We start from the raw sequence: 22,324 nt of genomic DNA on the forward strand, positions 1-22,324 counted from the left end.
ATCATGTTATTATGGTCAGAGATTCTTGGTTCAGGAATTCAAAAGTGCATAGCCGAATTATTTGTAATTTATGATATCTGGGGCTTCATTAGGGATGACTTAAACAACTGCAAGTTCTCTTCATGGTTGGAGATTGGAACCGCTGGGTCTGTAGCACCCATTTTCTTGATTGATTCTTCACACACATATCTGCTGCCTGAGCTAGGACTGGGGAAGGACTAACCGGTAGCATGGTTTCAGAGTACTCAGACTTCTGACATGGTGACTCAGAGCTCCAAGAACAAATGTTCCCCGTGAATAAGGCAGATACTATACAACAATTTATGACCTAGTTATGGAAGTCTCATAGAGTCATTTCCACTATATTGGTAAAAGGAGTCACAAGTCTGGCCAGATTTAACGGGTGGCCATAAATCCTACCTCTCTATTAGAAGAGTGTCAAAGAATGTCTAGTTAAATTTTAAAACTATCACAGTACACCTTCTGGCCAAAAATTATTTATAGTCTTCCCAAATGAAAAGTGCACTTGCCCTTCTGTAGACCTCAAACTGTCTCATAAAATTATAGTATCAAGCGCAGGCTGAGGGTTCAGGATCTCATCATCTAAATCAGGCCCGGGTGAAGATAAGGCTCCTATGGTTCAGATATTCAAGTACAGTTCATTTTGATCTGTAGATTCGTAAACCAAAGACACGAGTTTTTGCCCTCTATGTGCCCAATATACAACCATGGGTCAGGCATAGGATGATCGTAATAGACATTCACTTTCAAAAATGGGGAAAATAGGAGGCACACACTAGGCACCTGTCCATGAGTCTAAAAGCCCAAAGAAATTCTTAAATCCAATCAGGCACACATTGCCTATGTCTTATTTAAAGATCATTGGTGTTTGCTGGAATGATTCTCCACGGCTCTTGTTTTCCACATTCTGTGTCACTCTTTCCTTTCTACAAGAAATAGTCTGTGTTTGCAGCATTTGTAGAGACAAAATCACTGAGTTTTAAGTGACTACAAAGTTATTACAAATCCCAAAGTTTTTAGCCACAGATATTTCCATTTAAAGAAATAGCTTTCCAACCATCTGAGTTGATATATATAGACCCAGAATATATGGGTAATGCATATTTTAAGTGCTTGCATCTCTTATCCTAATAATTTGATCAAATGGAATCCAGCATAAAAGGGAATGAAATACATCAGCCTGTTTTCTCCCAAAAGAAGCTTGAAGGCTATTTTCTAATTTTACAAATTGTCTTCCTCCCGTCCAAGCTGATAAAATTCTTATAAAAATGATGTGGGTTTCTTATGTGTCAGTTAGACTCCATTAGACAAAAGTCACTCATACAAATCTTTTCAGACAGTCCCTTCTCTATCTTAATCTTCTTTGAAGCTTCTCTGGAACACAGCCCTTAAGATTTGTAGAAGCTCTCCTGTTTAGCAAAGTGGATCTATAAAGCATGACACGATTTATAGAAGACCTTCTGTGTGTTTGAAAATATTTTTGAGACATGACCTTAAAACTTTACAAGAACTTGTAAAAAGGGCTTTACACACATATGGTGCATTCATCTTTACCCTGAGAACATGTTTTCCTGACAATTGCCTGGATATGCCATTTACCCTCTGGCCAAGAAATCACTAAGATCTACCAATAATATTTCCTGAATAAGCTAAAGTGGAATTTCTGATACAAATATCGTGGACAGAATTGTCTACACAAAAAACATAATATGTAAATTTTTACATGATATCAAAAGTTGCTTGAATAAAACCTAGGCCTTATACACTATGATATACTATAATTTGCACACATAAACAACATATAATACACATACATATAGAATTTAAGGGTAGTAAATTCTAGAAACTACATGAGGGATTATGATAGCTTGGGAAAGGGAGTCACTCCATGTATAACTTGGAGATAAAGGCTGACTGAATTATGTGAAACACCTGAGCAAAATTTACAATATCAACACTGCATCAAAAATTCCCTATGTAGAGCTGCAATAATTGACTGATTCCTTTTCTTTTTTAGGAAACAAATTGGATTCTATCTTTGCATATTTTTGTTCCTTCATTTCGGTGTTCTTAAATGAGCAACTTTATCTCTCTAGGCTTCTGTTACCCAAACCAACCTCAAACCTCATCTAACTGTTATTGAAACAGTGTGGCTTTGTATTCCCTTTATTTTAAGCCATATGATACTTAGAGTTTTGATACAAAATTTGAAAATTATGTCTTTGCCATGTTTTATGTGGTATATTTCTATGTTTATTCCAACTATATATAATTATACAACATGAAAAGCAGTAGGAAAAGAACCATAATGAACAATAATAACAAATATTTTAATGCTGATTTTGATCTTAAGATTTGCAAAAAATTTATATCCATTTAATTTATCATATTATCTCAGATTGAATAATAAATTAGTAAGCATGTAAGTAAATCTAGTACATTATTTGCATAAAATACTAATACTATTGCTGTTAATATTAGTAGGACTTCTTTCTCAGCCCTACCAAGTTATAGACATTGAAAGAACTCCACTCATTAGGTTAAGTTTGATATATGTGGTGAGTTAAGTCTGAACAACTTGACATTGTTAGGATTCTTATCTCCACTCTGCAAAAAGTCTAGAGTCAGTTTTGTTACTCTTGTATTGGACAGACGAGAGGTCTACATTTTGAGAAAGCAAATAAATGATAAGTTGAAAAAACACTCTAGCTAAAGCATTGGTATCAGGAAGGCCTGGTAATGCTCCATCATAAAATGCACCATCTTTCTCCCCTAGATTTTCTTGTATCTTCCATTTTGTCTAACTATAAGTTAATTTCCTTCAGAATAGGAACCCATCCTTTAATCCTAAAATGTATCAGTGTGCATTATCTTCTCCTAGACCTCTAATTTGGATATTGGCTGTGTTCCAATCCAGAAGTCTCACAAAATGATGATATTATGACACATCATTCATAATAACTAGTTTTTAAAAAGATCTCAATAGGCCACTATCCCTAGAGATGAACGCTAGTACAAATAATCATAAATTCAAAATATTTACATGGGCCGTTTTATTTAAACTATCGGACATATTCTTCAGAGGCAAACTCTGTATCTAGTTTACTCCTATGTTTCCCAGCTTCTGCTTTCCAGCATGCCTTCCAGGCTACACTCTCCAGCAAACCACTGTAAATTCAAGGTATCATAAGTTTTCCGTGTAATTCATTGTTCAAACTAAGATTTTTTGGAAGTTAAAGGAGCATTCTTAAGACTTGTGACGGGACAACTGGCTTAAACTTGGACTTATCCTGGCAAACAAGATTGTATAATTTACTTAGTTACAACATATCACATTTTGTGCCCATATCATTACAACTTACCTTACTGTAATTCAGATTTGTTATTGACACAAAATATTTTTCAGATGTACTTTGCTCAGAAGTTGCAAATCTCAGAGAAAAAACAGTTGCAGTTTTGCATTTTCTCTTTTCCCAACATTGTACATTACCTGTCAATTTCTGGTTTCTTGTCAGTTATTGACATATTTGATGGATGACTTACTAGAAAATGTTATGACAATGGGGGAAGTGGGAATGGTTAATAATGTGTTTACTCAGCACTTTCTCCCTTTAGGGTAAACACATTGATCATAGAACTACAGGCATGAATTGGATTTCACATTCTTTCTTAAATGTAATTCTAAAATGTTAAAATTTGTTTTTAATGAACTAAATAGGACACAAAATCAGTTAACTTGGATAAAAAACAGGGAAGTAGGAGAAGAGAGTTTCTGCGGTCCACTCTTCTAATAATGCGTTAGTATGCGGCTGCTTTTTCTATGTAGATAAAAGACTTACATATTTGATTAATTATTTCATTAACAAAATTTTCCTTATTTCCTTCTCAAAATTTTGAGATTTAAGATCAGGATTATGAAATAATAAGAGAGATGATGATCAAACTATTAAATGTCTTCACTGTATTTCATACAAGGAAAGAATAGGATCCCAAGATCTCAAGCGCAATGATCAGAGACAACCAGTGTTATTTCCATGAAGTGTTTACAAAGTAATGTCCTTATCTGAGTTTGAGTCATTGGGTTTTTTACAGTTTTTTTCAAAGACAAACTAATTTTTTTAATAAAAAAAGAAATTAATTGAATTTAATTGAGATTAGATGACTAAGTGAATAGAGATATAGGGGAAGGAGGAGCAAAGGGAGAGAGAGAATGCCGTTATGATCTGTTTCTGTTTTATAAATAGGCATTAACAGCTCCCAAGGAACAAAGAAAAGGTGATTAACTATTGTGGGATAGCTTTGGCATTTGTTCTCTCTCTGATATTTCTATAAGGACCAAAAGAACTGGAATAATCTGAATATTTTTCACACTTTATTAAAATTGCAAAAGAAAGGGTCACATCATGATTTCAGCATAGTAATTAGAAATTTATTTACCTTTGAGTAAATACAACAACCATAAAGTCTTAGAATTGGTGAGTTGGGGGAATCTCAACAATGTCATTGCCAACTAACACTAGTCAGGATATCACTCAAGAAATATGGTGTTCGATTTTTACATAACCCATATGCTTTCCGAAATGTTTAATATTGTATAAATATAACTAAAAACATGTTTAATATTATGTTTTTAACACTGTCTTTCATATAAATATGCAGCGTTGAATTTATAATTGTAAGAAATGCCAAATGAACATACTGAATATTGTGAAACTCAATCATTGCAATAACTAAATTTTAAAACTGAAATCAACCAAAAGAGCATATTGGCAAAAATGAATTAATTCAAGATACTGTATTTGTTTAAGCTGATATTACGAAATGCCAGCTCTCTTAAAGTCAGAGTTTCATTTGGTTTGTGAACAGTAACATATTTGTTTAAATACACTACCTATTTAAATGTAGCTAGTGTAGTTGCTACTGCTGTTATTATTACTCTGTCAACTTATAACTGTGCACTTATAAATTTTCTTATTCAAAGAGGGTAATATAGGTGGAGGCTGAATGTTTTGATCTGGGAACAAAAGTATTTTTAACTTCAGTGTAACCATATTCTTCAAAAATTCAAGAGTAGACATTAATTTAAAACAACAGAAATTGAGGACAACTTCTCTTATGTGCACGCAAGTGCATGTAAATAAAAAAGAAAATAGCAAATGGTTCATAAACATATAAAAAGTTGTTCAACCTCACCAATGATAAAGGCAATGCAAATTACAATTGCACTGAAATACAGTTTAAGAAAGAAAAGAAGATGCACATAAATATATATTTTTTTTAAATGGAAAAAATAAACAAAATTAAACATACAGTTACCTATGAGGAATGGGAGGAAACAGGATGGAGAGGACAAGAATAGAAACTAGACTTCTCTGAATGTACCACATTTTATAGATTTTGTTTTATAAGCAGGTAAAAGTTTTACATAATTACTCAATATTAAAATTTATAAAGTAATTCCTAAAAATCAAAAGTTAAAGAAGAGAAATGAACCCAACTTTTTAGAACTGGCTCTACTGCCCATTCTACTCAATGAAGAATCATATAAATTGACTTTAAACTCAAAAATTTGACTATACTTTCTTAGTGAGATATTCTGATAAGAACCGAAAGAATCTGAAAAATATTTGAAAATAGTATAAGTAATTAGAGTTATTAATAATGTTTTCTTCTGAAACTATTAACATATGCATATATTTATATTAATAGGATGAAAAAAGTCATTCATCATGATGATGTCATTAGAAACCAAGATTTTTACCTTAATGTGAAATAGATCCAAATATAAAACAAATAATTTAAGTGAAAAACAAACAAAAATCCTGAATTTTTATTGGAATTTCAAATATTATTTAAATTCACCAGATATTATAGTATTACAAACACACCCATAGAATTTTTGGTTGTATCCATTAAAAATATCTAGGAGCAAAAATTAATATGGTAAAACAGTGAAATGAGTAGTTCATATTGTGGTGTCTAAATATAATTTACTACTAAAAGCATTTTTTTACGTAATGACTAGTTTCAGAACTTAGGCAAAAAAAGTGCAAAATAACTGGGACATATTGTCATAGTGGAGTAAAAGGAAACTATCAAAGACTGCTATTCTGGGAAAAAATAGTTTCAGAGTTAGAGATAGTTGTTAAAGTTAAGTAAGGGCTAATATGAGCCAATTTGAAGAAGTTTCCACATGTCAAAATTGGACAATATGAACACCAATAAGAAATATAATTGACATGGATTGAAAAATATCAAATATGTTCTTAATGACATTAAAAATATAATTTAGAAATTAAAAATACAAATTCTTATTGGTCTCCATTGGAGGATGCTAAAGAATAAATCTATTATTTTGAACACTGTTCAATACATTTAAAAAAAATCAACTATTTAATATGCTTTTTCATGTGTAACCTGTACTCCAGTAAGTCAAATATTTGATGACATAAAATTTCTCATTCTGAAAGTATTCCAGCTAATAAATGAGGAAGGAATCATGGAATAAGAAAAGCACCATTTGCAAGATCAAATGAAATAATGGATCTAGGCAATGGTCATCATTGACTGCTAACGTCACAAAAAACTTACTTGCATAAAAACAACAAAAAAACGTACTCCATTACTTAAGAAATAGTCTTGCTGAAAAACTGAACCAGAATCTGGTTGAATAGCTAAATCTAACTACCCGTTTATAGGAAAACAAGGGAGAGAAAAGCATGCTAAGCAAGACCTTGGGGATGCATTCGGTAAAATCAAGAATATGGATGAATGTAGTTGGCATTCATTACGTTCATCCAGATTTCTTCAGAAAAGACAAATCATATGGCAAGTACAATGACCACACAAGGAGCTACACTTGGCCCATAGGAAGGACATTCATGCTCTGGGAGTATTAAATAATTATAAGTGAATAATATCGTCTACCACAGGGCCTTTCCATTTCTGGTCGCTGTACTATCTTGACTAGAACTCATTTAGATTTATTTTAAAAATAGAAAGTCAAATCTACACATCTATAAAATATCAAATATCATGGCACCTATTGAACCAAGGAACCTTATCATCCAAAATATTCCAATGATTCTCAAAATGGGTGATCACAAAACTTACCTTGGAAGCTGAGATATGATTTTCTGGTGGAAAAATAATCTTTCAAAAGTTAATAATATTGTGCAAACAGCATTGAGAATCTTAACTTTTTTGGAGAAGACAAAAGGAAGATTTATAAATGTTATAAATGAGCAAATTTCTCTGAGCTGAGGGCTAGTTTAAATGTATATGCAATGTAAGAGCATCAAGAACTTAGCAAAATTAACACAAATGGTAGACCTTTAGCCTCAAGTTTCATGAAGTTTCTTAAGTTTGAGTATAAAAATATCTCATAAGCAGTTAGACAATATAAAGTTGTTAAATAAAAACAATGGAAATCGGAGAAGCATGGACTTTGCAACACTGAAAGATAGAAGACAGGGGATAATATGTACCACTTATCAAGAGGAAGGAGCTATAATACAAGGACCCCTATCCAGGAAAAAGAGTGTTATAGATGGCAGCACAATGTGAAGATATTTTAGAAATGCAAGAACTCTGAAAGAATATCACCCTAAGTAAATGCTCAAGAAACCACTGTAAATAAATGAAAATGGAAATGGAAAAAAGCTCACAGAGCTGTGATATAAAAAATTGGTCTGGATCTAAGTGAGGAGGTAGTCACAAGCAGAAATTGGATTCATTTCTTGAGTTGCCAAGATTCCTCTCGTCCCAAATTTTCTATAGTTTCAGTAATGGAATACAAAGCCATTTATAGATACAAGAGTAAATAGTAGATTGTTTTCATATGAAATGCTTTAATATTGAAAACCTTAACCAAAGTATTTTGAAATGACAGCTAATATGAAATCTCTGTACTGTCTTAGAGGTCTGCTCAAGTTATCTTGTCAATGGCAAATGAATCAATTTTTCCTAATGGATGATGTTTCTGCACTTTTTTTTTTTTTATGCTACAGGAGAAAGCTGTTGTAGGAAAGTCCATCTTTTAATGCATATCATAGCTCATGTAATTGTAACTAGTTTGAAGATTAATATAATATGTAATTACTTATGGAACAGATCCAAATTATGTTCTCAGCTATAAGAAATCAAGACAGAAATGAAGACAGAAAGTACTGAGTAAATTGTGGAAGGATGGCTACACATAGGAAGAAGTTAGTCAATAAATTTTTAAGAAATGCAAAACCAGGAAAGTAATCTTCTAAAATTCTCTTGAAAAAGAAAACATAAGGAAGCAGTGTATCTGAACTTTGAACTATTTATCCTTTAGCTTGAAAGAAAAACAAAAAACAAGTATAGACTTTACTATAATTATGGCCCTTTATTTCATAAAATACAAATGTTAATTTTCAGTGATATTAAAAATATTAAGAATCTCTATGATATTAGGTAATATTTTACATTTTTGTGTTTGCTTTTTATTCAATTTGGCACATGACAAATACGATTTGTTTAATATGAAGGAGAAATAAAAGACATGAGGCAAAAAAAAAATCAATGATTATATCCAAATCCTAAATGTATTAATCTTATATCAAATTGTAAGTTAAGATAAAATATGATTAAAATAGAATGGCCAATGTGTTATATAATGTAGGGATATATGATGAATACCTACCCATTCCCATCTTTGAGAACTACCAGCAGATTCCTATGAGGAATTGTTACCCACAGTGACAGGTACAAGAGACCAATGAGTATCAGAAAGAGAATTCAGACCAGCAAAAATGAAACTCTGCAGTGTACCACAGATTCAAGAGAGATATTTCTTTCTATTTATATATCCAAACCGATTTTCTCAAACCCTTCCATCCTGTCACTCTCATAAGCTCCATTCCTAAGATTTGCTTCTGTTATGCATATTTCTCAAGCTAAAATGACAAAAGTAGTCACAGAGTGATTTTTCATGACACTACTACTAGCAAAAGAGTATTAGATACTAATCTCAAACATGTGGATAATTTCATGAAGAGATACCCCAAATCTTTAGAAATACACATCTGTTACTTTTGTAACATAGAAGACATGATTTTTCCAAAATGTCATATACAGCTGATCTTATATGACAATACAGCTATATGATAGCATGATAGCATGAACATGACTTCTGAGACACCAGGACAAGAGTTCTAAGTAAGCTTTTCTATAAGCCCTAAAAGTTATCATTTAAAAATATTACAGAATAAAAGTATATCTGCTGAAAAGAAAAAGGATGAAAATAATAATTGTTCATCAGTCTTAGAACAATTTATTTTAACTCTTCCTCCTCGTTGATAATTTATTTTATTTTTTACATCTTCTGACTTATCTACAATTATTAAATAGAGAGCTAGCTATAGACCCTAACTTGGATCCGATCAAATAACTGAAATTAAAGACATGAGAAATACAAAAGTATAAGACTTTATAAAATATGTTAAATGTATAATAGACAAATTTTTCAAGAAGACCTTAAATGAATTCTAATATGGTATTTTCTTCTTACTGTGACAACTTATTTTTAAAGAATTTTAAGTACTTTACTTTTTTACAGTAGTTTTAGGTTCACAGCAAAACTGAGAAGAAGGTATAGAGATGTCTTATCTACCCTCTGCCCCTACAGACGCGTAGCCTCCCTCATTATCAACATCCCCCCATAGAGCGGTACATTTGTTACAGCTGACGAACCTACATTGACACATTATAATCACCCAAAATCCATAGTTTACTTTAAGATTCACTCTTGGTCTTCTACATTCTATGGGTTTGGACAAATGTATAATGTCATGTATCCACCATTATAACATCATACAGAGTATTTTTGGTGTCCTAAAAATCCTCCATGTTTCACCTGCCTATTCATCCCTCCCCCACCTCAACCCCTGGCAAACACTGATCTTTTTTGCTATTCATAATTTTGCCTTTTCAAAAATGTCATATAGTAAGAATCATAAAATATGTAGCCTTTTCAGGTTGTCTTTTTTCACTTGGTAATATGCATTTAATGTTCCTTCATGTCTTTTCCTGGCTTGATAGCTTATTTCTTTTTAGTGCTGAATAATATTCCATTGCCTGGATGTTCCACAGTTTATTTATCCATTCACCTACTGAAGGACATCTTGGTACTTCCAAGTTTGGGCAATTATGATTAAAGCTGCTATAAACATCAGTGCACAGGTTTTTGCATGGAAATAAGATTTTAACTCCTTTGGGTAAATACCAAGAAATGTAATTACTGGATCATCTAGTAAGATTGTGTGTAGTTTTGTAAAAAACTACCAACAATATTTTATTAATTTATTTTTCAATGTATTCTTCCTACAACTTTAGGTCATTGTGGTGAGTTGGATAAAACTGAGGCAACATGTAAATAGTTAATACACTGACAAATAAGTTAAGTTCAATATCAAGATGTTTTGGCAATCCTGCCTGAAGTGGACTAAGTAATAAGCTGCATTTATTACGTGATGATGCTTTTTATTTTCTGTATAAATGGCTTATGAAAGCAATGTGTTTAATAACTGGTCATTACCTAATGTTTCTCGAAAATAAAGTCATTTTGTGGAAAAGCCCTTCTGACAGATGCCTGACTCTTGCAATTTTGAATTTATTTTCCATATTGTGTTATAAAGTTAACTAATTTATTCGGGGATGGAAAGAAAATGAGACTCTTCTTCACAAATGCTTAGTATTCTCTTAATATAAGATTTTAATCCGTAATAATCATCTCAATTGAGAATGTGTTGTTTTCCTGAAACGGTCTTTTAAAGACAGATTGGACCTGCCAAAAAGCATTTTAAAAGTGTGTAAATTTAATTCACTTAGTGAATTAGAAGAGGAAGGATTCATGAAACAAAAGACAAAAAGGACATTATCTCACTTTTATCATGAATATTAATACTTTACAGGAAATTGTACATTTTCATCAATGATATATGTCACTAGGGTTCTTTTTTAACTCTACAATATTTTACCTCAAAGGTATCTGTGAAAACTCCTGGTCTTTTCCTAACAATACTTCCATTAGTTTTATTCAAAAATATATCAAACATTTTCAGAAGCAAATTTTTGACCAGCTTGCCTCTCAGAATTTAGAGAAGAATTTTCTATTCCTTATTTTTTAAAAAACACATATGGCATGGTAACTTTGGCAAGAAGGAACATGACCTTGTGGTGATTATTGCTGTAGTTTAATTAAAAGAATTATTTTGCAGCTATAGCAATTCTGTAGCAGATTAGTAATCTTGTTGATTATTAAAAATCTTGTTGATTATTAGTAATCCATATTTTATCTACATACAATTTAATCATTGTAAGAAAGAAATCAACTTTACTCTACATTAGTATCCTTTTTTTTTTTTAATAAAAGCATGGTATTCATATTCTATCTTTTTACCCAGCACATTAACTCAAATTCAGATTTCCTGGCTTTTTTGCTACTGATTTCCTATTCTTAGATTCTCAATCTCTAAAGTAGAAGTTTTGTCTTTTTCTCTGTTGAAATTCCAAAGGATATTAATTTTACCTCTTAATGGAGTTCATCAATTTATGCCATTTGTTGTATTTTGTTTAGGCTCTCACGAGAAGTGTATACCACGTAACAATGAGTCACTGAAATCTACAATGGTTTGTGTATGATAGACTAAGCATAGAACATATACAGCAGTTGAATTCTCTAAAATTTTATTAAGACACTAAACTGTTAATGAAACAATATAGAAGAAAAATTATCCTGGGTTTATTATTTCCACTTCAGATGGTATTTATGATATTCCTCGTAGGCTTGAGGGAAAAAAACCCCACAATTTTAATGAAAGGTAAAATTGGAAACATAAACTAGTTATGTGCTAAAGGACTGTTTTACTTGTTGACTTTCCAGATAAATCAGAGGTCTATGGCAACAAACCCAAGAGTAAGATGAGTGCAATATAGTGCTATTTTTTTTGTTAAGGCAGTAGTCTTGGCTTGTTAATAATGGAGAGAATGGTATCTTGCAAGCTGACCAGTCAAGCATTGAAGAAAAATGACTCAATACATTTAAAAAATCTGTGCCGTTTCTCTCCAATTATTTTTTAATGTGCCTTTTGACAAATTGTCAGGAGGGAAAGTTAGCAGACTTTACTTTTATGACCATTACATTTTGCATCCTGTCAAGTGGTGAGTAGCAGAGCTCTGAATAGGATGAGTACAGTGAAGAAAAAGGTTTGCCAGAGAGAATTTATGATGACAGGGCATGTATTTTTCTGACAGAAAGCAAATGTGAAAGGTGGTATGAATCAGAATTAAAATGTCTTCAGAGTGCACATGGGCAAAAGGAACTACCGTTGGAAATAGAATTTGAAAGAAAAAAAAGCCAATAATTATAATATGTAGAAGCTTGAGTGTCTAGAAGCCTGCTGATTATCAAAGCAATTTTAATTTACCTTGTGTAGGTAGATCTTTGTACTTAATCATGAAAGATTTTACATACATATATATATATATGTACACACACGCACATTTGAACACTAATTTAGGAATATAATTCACTATGATATTAATTACAGTGTCTTGGTTAGCAGAAGTAAGGCATTACATTTCTGCAAAACATATTTTAAAAGTTTACACGATTTTTGCTCATATGTATCACACTGCATTGACTATTATTTGGAAAGATAAATAAAAAAATCATTTAAAATGGAAAAGACTATAATCATAAATACAAGGAATAGTGACGATATGGCCACTTTTCATATCAAATTTACTAAGTACTGAGGGCTTGCTTTGTGTTTTCTTCTTTGCAGCTAAAACTTTTCAATTTACCTCTTTCTTTCTTGTTACTTATTCAAAATGATTCTAGGCTTAATTACAGCAATAACTTCCTATTCATAGTTTTACCACACCAGTCTATCTCACAAAATATATTAAATTACTTTCTCATCAAAGTGTTTCCTTTCTGAAGATGTCATAGTGATTCTTAATTGCCTATAATATTACCTAAAGTCTTCCAGGACTTCGTGATTATCTACAAAATATTTCAATTCCAACCACACTTTGCCCACCTCATTGCTTAGTGCTTCATCCTAAATAATTATTACAATCATAACATGATTATATTGCTATATAAAATATAACAATATGTGATATGTTATATATACATGTGTGTAAACTATAGAAAATATATAATTTATATGACTCAGATGTTTTTATCACATTATTATTTGTAAGAGTGAAAAATTGGATAAAATCTAAAATTTTGGATAAAAAATGAGAAAAATATAAATTAAGGTGCAACATTAAATAGTTGTATTATTTATTATTGCATACGATTGTGGGAAGGAACCAAAAAAAATCTCTGAAAAACATATACAAAAAATAAGTTTATTAAAAAATATTGATTACATCATGGAATAAAAGGTGTATACATAAACTAGATCTAATATAACATATATTAGAAACATCCAGTGAAAATAGGATATCAATGTTTGAACGACTAATGGAAGTCTGCTCTTTGTGCTATCCTTGGGAAGAAACTGGCCCACTCAAGTCCAGCCATTATTTTTCCTTTTTCACTTAAATGAGAGTCTTATTCCAAGGACAGGGCATCTGAATGTCTCCGCTGGTTCACAGGCCTGAGGAAAGCAGAAGGGGGAGCGAGCAGCTTGTCACTTTGATGGACAGTTCCATCAAGACTGTAACAAATAGGAGAAGGCTACAGCACAAAAGCAAACCAGGCACACTCTTAAAGAAGAATCAGAAAGGTTTCTGGACAGCAAACATAAGAATTTGAGGTACATATTAAAACATAAATAATACAATAATGAATTATACAGCAGTAATTTAAGATAGCCTGCTATGTAGAACGGGCTAAAGGCGCAAGCTGATGAAACTCAGAGTTCTGGAAAACCACCGGTGAAACTTTCCACATAGAATAACAAAGTGTTTTCTAACAAGTTTCAGTCTCTGACAGTACATTATCAAGCTTCATAATTTGGAGAATTCTCTTCAACTGGAAAAGCTCATACTGGTGGATGGCCAGGGAGAACCATTTACAATAGCTAATATTTTTAAAAATTCTAAATACATATTAAACACAACACTAAATCATTTTATATGCATTCTCTCATGTAGTCTTCACAGAAATCTTACGAGATAGGGTTATTACTCTGCCCATTTTGCAAATGATCATCTTAAATTCAAAATGATTAATTTTCTTTAGATTATGTAGCTAGGAAGTAATGGGATTCACGTTGAAATTCTGTTCTATCTGAATCGAATGACTTGACCTAACTCCTATTTTGCACAAATGAGAGAAAGTCTCTTCTTAAAGGTCTTTCAGCAAAGTTCAATATAAAGACAACTCTGACTCTCTATTAAGAAATGCATTTCCATAATTTCACTAACCGTTTCTATTATGGTAATCCACAACGACCTACAGTGTCCCTTACAAGGAAATTCAAATATTTTAAAAATTCAAATATAGCTTCTAAAAGTAAATATTATCCTTGAATTCAAATAAAAGTAGTAATAGTAGATAAGGAGAAGAGAATCACGACAAGGCCAGCCGTTTTTTTTTTTTTTATGACTTTGAGCCCATAATTTTAGAACTAGTACGCAGTCCCAGAGCATGTACTCATGCAGCCAAGATCATTAACTTATTAAATCCTAAATATTTGAACTTTATGGAGAACTAAAACTATTTGCTTAAGACAGAAGACAAATATGGATTCAAATCAATGTTTTATTTTAAAATTAATACTAATATTTTTTCGGGGCCGGCCCCGAGGCTTAGCCGTTAAGTGCGCACGCTCTGCTACTGGCGGCCCGGGTTCGGATCCCAGGCGTACACTGACCCACCGCTTCTCCGGCCATGCTGAGGTGGCATCCCACATACAGCAACTAGAAGGATGTGCAATTATGACATACAACTATCTACTGGGGCTTTAGGGGAAAAAAGAAGGAGGATTGGCAATAGATGTTAGCTCAGACCCTGTCTTCCTCAGCAAAAAGAGGAGGATTAGCATGGATGTTAGCCCAGAGCTGATCTTCCTCACAAAAAAAAAAAAAAAGAATACTAATGTTTCTTCTACTGCATCAATCAAATCCAAATCATTTTCTCCAGTTCCGGTATTGTTACACCCCATTACAGCTTTTGAAACAGTGAAGGTTTTAAGAACAAAGCCCTCTTGTACATATGACATTGAAAAACAGAACGGAAATAGATCATGTGAAATACATCATTGTCCACAGTAGATTGGACAATGCAAGGGCTTTGAATCTGGATAGACACAAGTTTGTGTCCTGACAGTAACTTTGTAAATACTGTGCTTTGGGAAAGTTCATTTGACTTTCTGGGTCTGGTTGTCCTCATCTCTACTATCGAAATGAAGATGAACACCTCAACATGTGTTAGTGCAGATTGAATGGTATAATAAAAGCATAGTGGATAGTACATGCTTTAAAGATTAAAGATGTTCAGTATACATTAGTCATTACTTTTATAATTATAATTATTATCATGCAAACAGAATAGATTAGAGTTTTTAGAATAAATTCTGGGTATTTCTCTCACATTTGGTCATATCTGATATGACCAAATGTGAGAGACCTGTCTATTTTTTTTAAGGAAGTGGAATTCTAGCACATTTTATTCCCATAGTTTTCCATTTGGTTAATTTAGTATATATTATAGAATTGTCATACACATTATTCTGAGATTATCTCAAAACATTTGTATTAAAGTTCCTTTTATTCATTTTCATGGATCAGTTTTATTTTTAAATAATGTTGAGAAAAAAAGCAAATTATTGATTTGAAAGCCTGAGGGCTTTCCTTGGGTCCTTGGGTATTACAAAGAAGAGAAATTATAGAGACGACTTCTGAAGACTTTTACATTCTATACATCATATGCATACACATATATGTGCAATACCAGGCTTTGAAACCATTGATCTAAATTCTCAAAACTTCAGAAAATATTTTTGAGAATTTCTTAACATAAACATTTCTTATACACACACACATATATATAGTCATATATATATCTGACATATATATATATATATATATATGTTCAAAGCTTCGTGTAGGTTGAAAAATAAACATGAGATTTATTCTACATTTATTAAAAATTTTTTAATTTAGTTATATTTAATTTTAAAGTACATAGCTGTTTCCAAAAAAAAACTTGAGATTTTTTTTTGGTGAGGAAGATTGGTCCTGAGCTAACATCTGCACCAATCTTCCTCTATTTTTTTGTATATAGGATGCCGCCACAGCATGGCTTGACGGGTGTTGTGCAGGTCTGCGCCCGGAATCTGAACCCGTGAACCCCGAGGTGCCGAAGCAGAGCACACGAACTTAACCACCATACCATCAGGCCAGCCCTGAGATTTTTAAGAGAGTAAATCTGTGTTAAATATATTAATATATCACACAAATATTTCCATTAAGAATTAATACTTGTGAAATACCAGAGAACATTGGATAAATTAATTTTCACATAATCTATGATAAATTTGAGAGAGAAGTAAGCATACAAAGAAACATATTTATTCAGTTATTGAATTCACTGTAGGAAACCGAAGAAATTAAGATATATTTTTCTCAGTATGATGTCTGGTTTTTGCAAGAAAGTGAATTTTTTTGGGTCATGTCTTCACATTTGTATTAGTAAGAACCAGTTATCTGTGTGAAACACACATACAATAGCAGATCACCTCAGGATGGAAACTTTTGACCCTGCCATCAAAGAGAACAAAATTATTTTCCAAAGTTCATCTTATCTTGAAAGCAGAGCCAGTTTCACGGCTGTGCGATCCAGGCAGTTGCACAGGACTCTGTTGTCAGAAGGGCCTCGTGCTGGGTTTAATCTTTGTTGTCACTGTGTTGAAATTCTTAATAATTTTTGAACAAGTGCCCCTGCAATTTATTTTGCTAGTCCCTATTGATAGCATTGGATGTGCTATATGCAGGTGTTTAAAAATCCAAATGGCATGTATCATTCAATTTTGTAAAAAGCAAAATAAATCAATTTTAAAACAGAGCAAATTATTAAACACATTCTTTGGAACAGAGCCATCGGTAAAATTGTATATGTGTACACTTTAATCTGCACAGTGCCCAAAGCCATATGATTATAAAGTTCATAAAGAAAATTTTATAGAATTCTGTCTAACGTCAAATATGTATTTGATTTTCCTGCTTAGAAGGGAAAATAGAAGTGATTTCATGACCTAAGGGAACATAAGTGTAGAAGGAAAAATTAGCTATTGATATTTCAGACTAAGAGTTAAATTACTTGTTTATGATTCAAGTCTATTCTCATAAGAATTAGGATATACAAATACCTTTTTCTTAGTTAAAAAGAAAATCAGGTTTATTTGTTTATACTGCTTTAGAAAGAATGATATTGATGATTATTTTATAGCTGTAAGACAGGCACAGACATTGTTAGCTATCTGAAGACATGTCAAAAGGGAAAAGCATTAGAGCAAGCAAGACACAAATCTACATTTGTATGTTTTTAAGCTATCATAATTACTTTATTAAGATTTCTTATTTATCTCATTTATAAGAACATAAATACAAGTTTTCTGTAATAGTCACAAACTATCATTTCCAGATTGGTCTATCTCTATTTCCTATATTCAGACAGACTTAAATCTTTTGAAAGTAGGGTTCTGCCAAAGGGGCTTGTTACTGTTTTTGCCCACTCTGGGATCTTAATAGACCCATTCAGGTGTAATTTAGCCATTGTAGGCACCTACATAAAAATAATTTGAATAGTTCTTAAACTGACAGTGTTACCACAATGAAAAGATTTATTGAGAAACACTGAAACTACATTATGGTATAAGAACCAAATGTATTTTACCGTAAAACTCCCTTAACCATGCATATGCTGATAATAAAAGTATTTTAAATATTGACTATAAGCCACCTAACTTTCTGAGTGCTTTATACAGGTTATGTCATTTAATCGTTGGATACATGAAATAAAATGTCAGCAGGTTCAAGTGATGCTCTACTTCTGTAACCGATTCTCAATGTTTCTTCTGTACGAACTTAGTGAGAAAATTTAGCCAGTATATTAAGACAATATAACTAGCTTTTTTTGCTTTGGTATTAAATCCATTTATTTAAGGATTTCTCATTATGTCGCAGGAATGACTTCTGTTCCAGAATCACTGATTTTTTAAATGACCATTTATTATGTCAAATACTTTAGATGTATTATCTTGAAACAATATTGTGAGTTAGACACTGTTATCTAGATTTTACATATAACAAAACTGAGATTCTGAGTGTTTAAGTATGTGGTTGAAATGGCCTTTAAATGTGAGTTCTGTCTGACTCAATGGCTTTGTTCTCAGGCCTGCTACACAGGCTTACTATAGACGCATCATTACATATATTATAGGATCTAATGATCTATTGTGTACATTAGCTCACGACAGAAAATTTAATTTCTCTTCTAATAAAAATAATTAGGGGTAAGGGATCACAGCATTATGACATAAGACCTACTGTCACTTATATGTGCAAGAGAGAACAATCAATATGTTAGATTAATAGATTATATTACTAATTTATACGTTAGATTATTGAATCCTTTACAAGGCATCTACCATGGCCACTATCAGTAGTGGTTGATTTTTGAAAGATATACGTTCCTGGTATTCAAGAAACACAGAATAATATTTTCTTCTGGTCAGTTGTGCAGAATTGGCTATCAATCTTGACGGCGTCCTTGTATTCTTTAGACACAGGGAGAAGCAAAAGCCCGGAATATATCTTCTCCTTTGCATCGTATTCTGATCTTCACTTGGTTTTACTAGGGGGCCTCCCTACTGGGTGATGCCTACAGATAGCTTGTTTCATTAAACATATAGCAGAGAAAAAAAGAAGTGAAGAAAAAACGTGCACTGTCATCCAGTTACTGATTTAAATTTTTTTCTTTTATTAGAAAGTGACACCACTCTCTCCTTTATAACACCATTTTTTTCCTTGACTCACATTACATTGTCCTCTAAGTGTGGTAGGAAAGGTTTAAAGTTTCCAAAGAGGTCAAAGTTTGGATACGTTTCCACCTCCAAATAGAGTGGTGAGAGGAAGCACATACACACGCAGACAATTAAATTTTTCTCTAGGATTATACAGACATATCTTCATTTGGAAGAAAATTATATTTTGTATAACATTTTCAAATTTCAAAGATATGAAAAATCTATTACTTTTTTTCTAACTTGCATTGACTAAGATAAATTATGAGAATATTTTTTTAAATAAAGAATAAGAATATTATGGACTACTCAGTATTATTGATTCAATATAATGTGTATATGTACACAGATATATTCACTGAAGAAAATATGGTTAGAGAGTAAATGTAAGTCAAGGTAAATTGTATACCTATAGTTCTTTAAAATATATATTATTAATATTGACTTCAAAGTACTAATTTTATATATTCTGTGTTTTTTTATGGTGAAATATTAACCATTACTTGAATCCATATATTTCTTTGGTAATGTCACTTTTCCTCTAAACCCATTGGAGTTTCACATTTATTTATACGGTTGATATTGAGTAATAAACCTAAAAGTAGTATATTTTTCCTTTTGGAAGAGGATATAAACTATGGTTTACCTTGTGTGAAAGGAAAAGCCGAGCTTGTATTATTACACTCTCTATTACTATGTACTCCATGTTACTTTCTACCTTGGTGGAGTGGGAATTAGAGATTTCCTGGGGCCAGAAAATGAGGGCAGAGTTGGGAAAGGAGTGCACCATCAACAACGTGAATGAAATATTGCTTCCTCTTCAGAACGCTCTGAAGAGAATGAGCTTGTACTAGAACCACTGAAATTTGTCTAGGACAAATATGCGCATCTGCCCCAAAGATGAACTATATGACCTTTCCGAGTTTGCATTCAGACCCATAATATACATTATTTACTAAGTACACATTATAGGTAGAGTTTTGTACCAGGCAGCTTAACGGTAGGCATCCCAATTATGAAAAACAGGTTGCTATTTGAGGTTAATGAATCCAGGTTTATTTTAATCAACATCAATTTTGCAAGTTTTGCTTAAAATCCTTACAAGTACACTGTATATTCCACATCCATATTTTTAAAGAAAAGCTATCCTTTAACTTTCAGTTAGATAAGTATATATTTTAATAGAAATTGAATAGGTACAGATTTCTGTGAAATTTGTTTTTCCTAGCAGACCAGAAACAAGGAAAGGTGATTCTATTTCAGAAATGTTACAATGAAATGAAAAATGGAGCTGGAGACGGTTACACTACCATCAGTGTAACAGAAGAAGAGTGAATAATTTCCTGTGCCATTATGCAGCCTTGGTTCCACGGGGCACAGCAGTCATCAATTCAAAACAGGAAATCACAGAAGACTACAAAAAGGGCTGAAAACTGTAAGAAGTCAGATACGCAGGTGGAATTTAATTATCCAAATTAGAACTGAACCAGGACACCACGGTAAGGCTCTACAGGTTGGGGAAAGCACTGGTATGTGAATGAGCTCAAGTGATATTATCAATAAATCCTTCAACCATTGCTCATTTCATAAGGTGTGGTTAAGACTGAAACCCATCAACAGAAATCAAACTTTATACTAGCCTCATGATGATCTCCTTCATTAAAATATTCCTTGAATGTTGAGTATCATTTTTTTCATGAATGAAGGCTCTTGAAAGAAAAATGCCAAAATTACATAAATATATATCCTTAATAAACATGGAGATGTTGCTTTAACGGTACTTTTGTATTCTTAATATATTTTACTTTTTAATAATATGTAAATAGTTTTTGTTCCTTCATAAACAAGGAAAGGAAAAATTGCATTGCCCTCTGTACCATGCAGTCTTCACGGCAATAATCCTCTAATATTATGCTATATTAATGTTAGAGACAAGGCAAAAATGCACCATTTAGTTTTTGTACCCTTTAGCATTAAGAATATAAAATTAGGCTATTTTGAATATGAACTGCATTGAATGCAAATCAATGTTGCTGCTAGGAAAACATAAAGAGAATAGTAATATACGGCGGGATGACAGAAATTATAAACTGAATCTCAATAAAGCTAAACCTGAAAGTCAAGAGAGTCTTCAAAAGAATAGGGCCTTGAAATGACAGCACAGTTATTATTTCCCCAATACTCTAAGTATTGAATGAAATTTACCAGGTTAAACTTACTGAACATTCTCTTTGTCTTTACTTATTCTACATGTGAATAACGAGACATATAGGGACTATACACACACACAGGGTCACACATACATATAAACTATGAGCTGAAATGTACTTGATTGTAAATGACTATATGGTTTATAGTTTCCAGAGAAGAAAAGGTAGCTAAGTGACCTTTTCTGCCTGGGTATTTGATGGAGGTCTGTATTTTTCAAGGCTACTTGATTGTGACCCATTAGGTGCTATCTGTTCTATCCATTGTCACTTCACTGTTCAGCACAGACCCACACACACACCAGTGACATGTCAATGTACGTGCATTGTAAAAGAATAAATCCCTTTTATAATAGGGATATGAGTCTTATTTGAACTGCCACATACGACTTAATATCTCATTATTCTCAAGATTATAGGACAAATTATTGTTCACGAAAATAGCCATAATACACACTTAGACAAAATAAAACAAATGAAATTGAAAACAACTAAATTATATTTACATGACCAATTCAAGGCAGTAGCACTAGCTATGCACTAAAAACTAGATGTCATTCAGGAAAATTTTAGAAATTTCAGGTACATGCCTGGACATATCAAGTGCAGGAGACGCGTAATATGCTAAGCAATACATGGCACCGCATAATTTTGGTGGTGTCTAAATAAGAACTCTAAGTAAGAATAAGTAAATTAGTAATTTACTAATATCAGTGCATAAATATAGAGTTTCAGAAATCCTTTGATAACTTACTTATTAGATTACTAGAATTTAAAAAGAAGCACTTTTTTGCTAATGATACTGCTAAAAAATATACGTTCAACAAGACCACAAAATTGGCTTGCTAATGTTTCCTACCAACCTCCTACCTCTCAACCCCATTTCCACATACCCCCTATATCTTGGATCAGATTATCTACGAGGAATTTTGTGTCAGGAGAGTCAAAACACCTACTCAGGAAAGCTGTTTCACACTGGAACAAGTCAAAGAGAGAAGAAAAGTGCTGCTTAAGGCTCCACTTTATTCAGTATCTCTGAGCATGAGATTATCATAGGGATAACTGGGATGGAGAATTTAT

The sequence above is a fragment of the Ceratotherium simum genome, chromosome 36 (assembly GCF_057802395.1).
Source record: "Ceratotherium simum simum isolate JZ-2026a chromosome 36, ASM5780239v1, whole genome shotgun sequence".
Taxonomy (NCBI): Eukaryota; Metazoa; Chordata; class Mammalia; order Perissodactyla; family Rhinocerotidae; genus Ceratotherium; species Ceratotherium simum.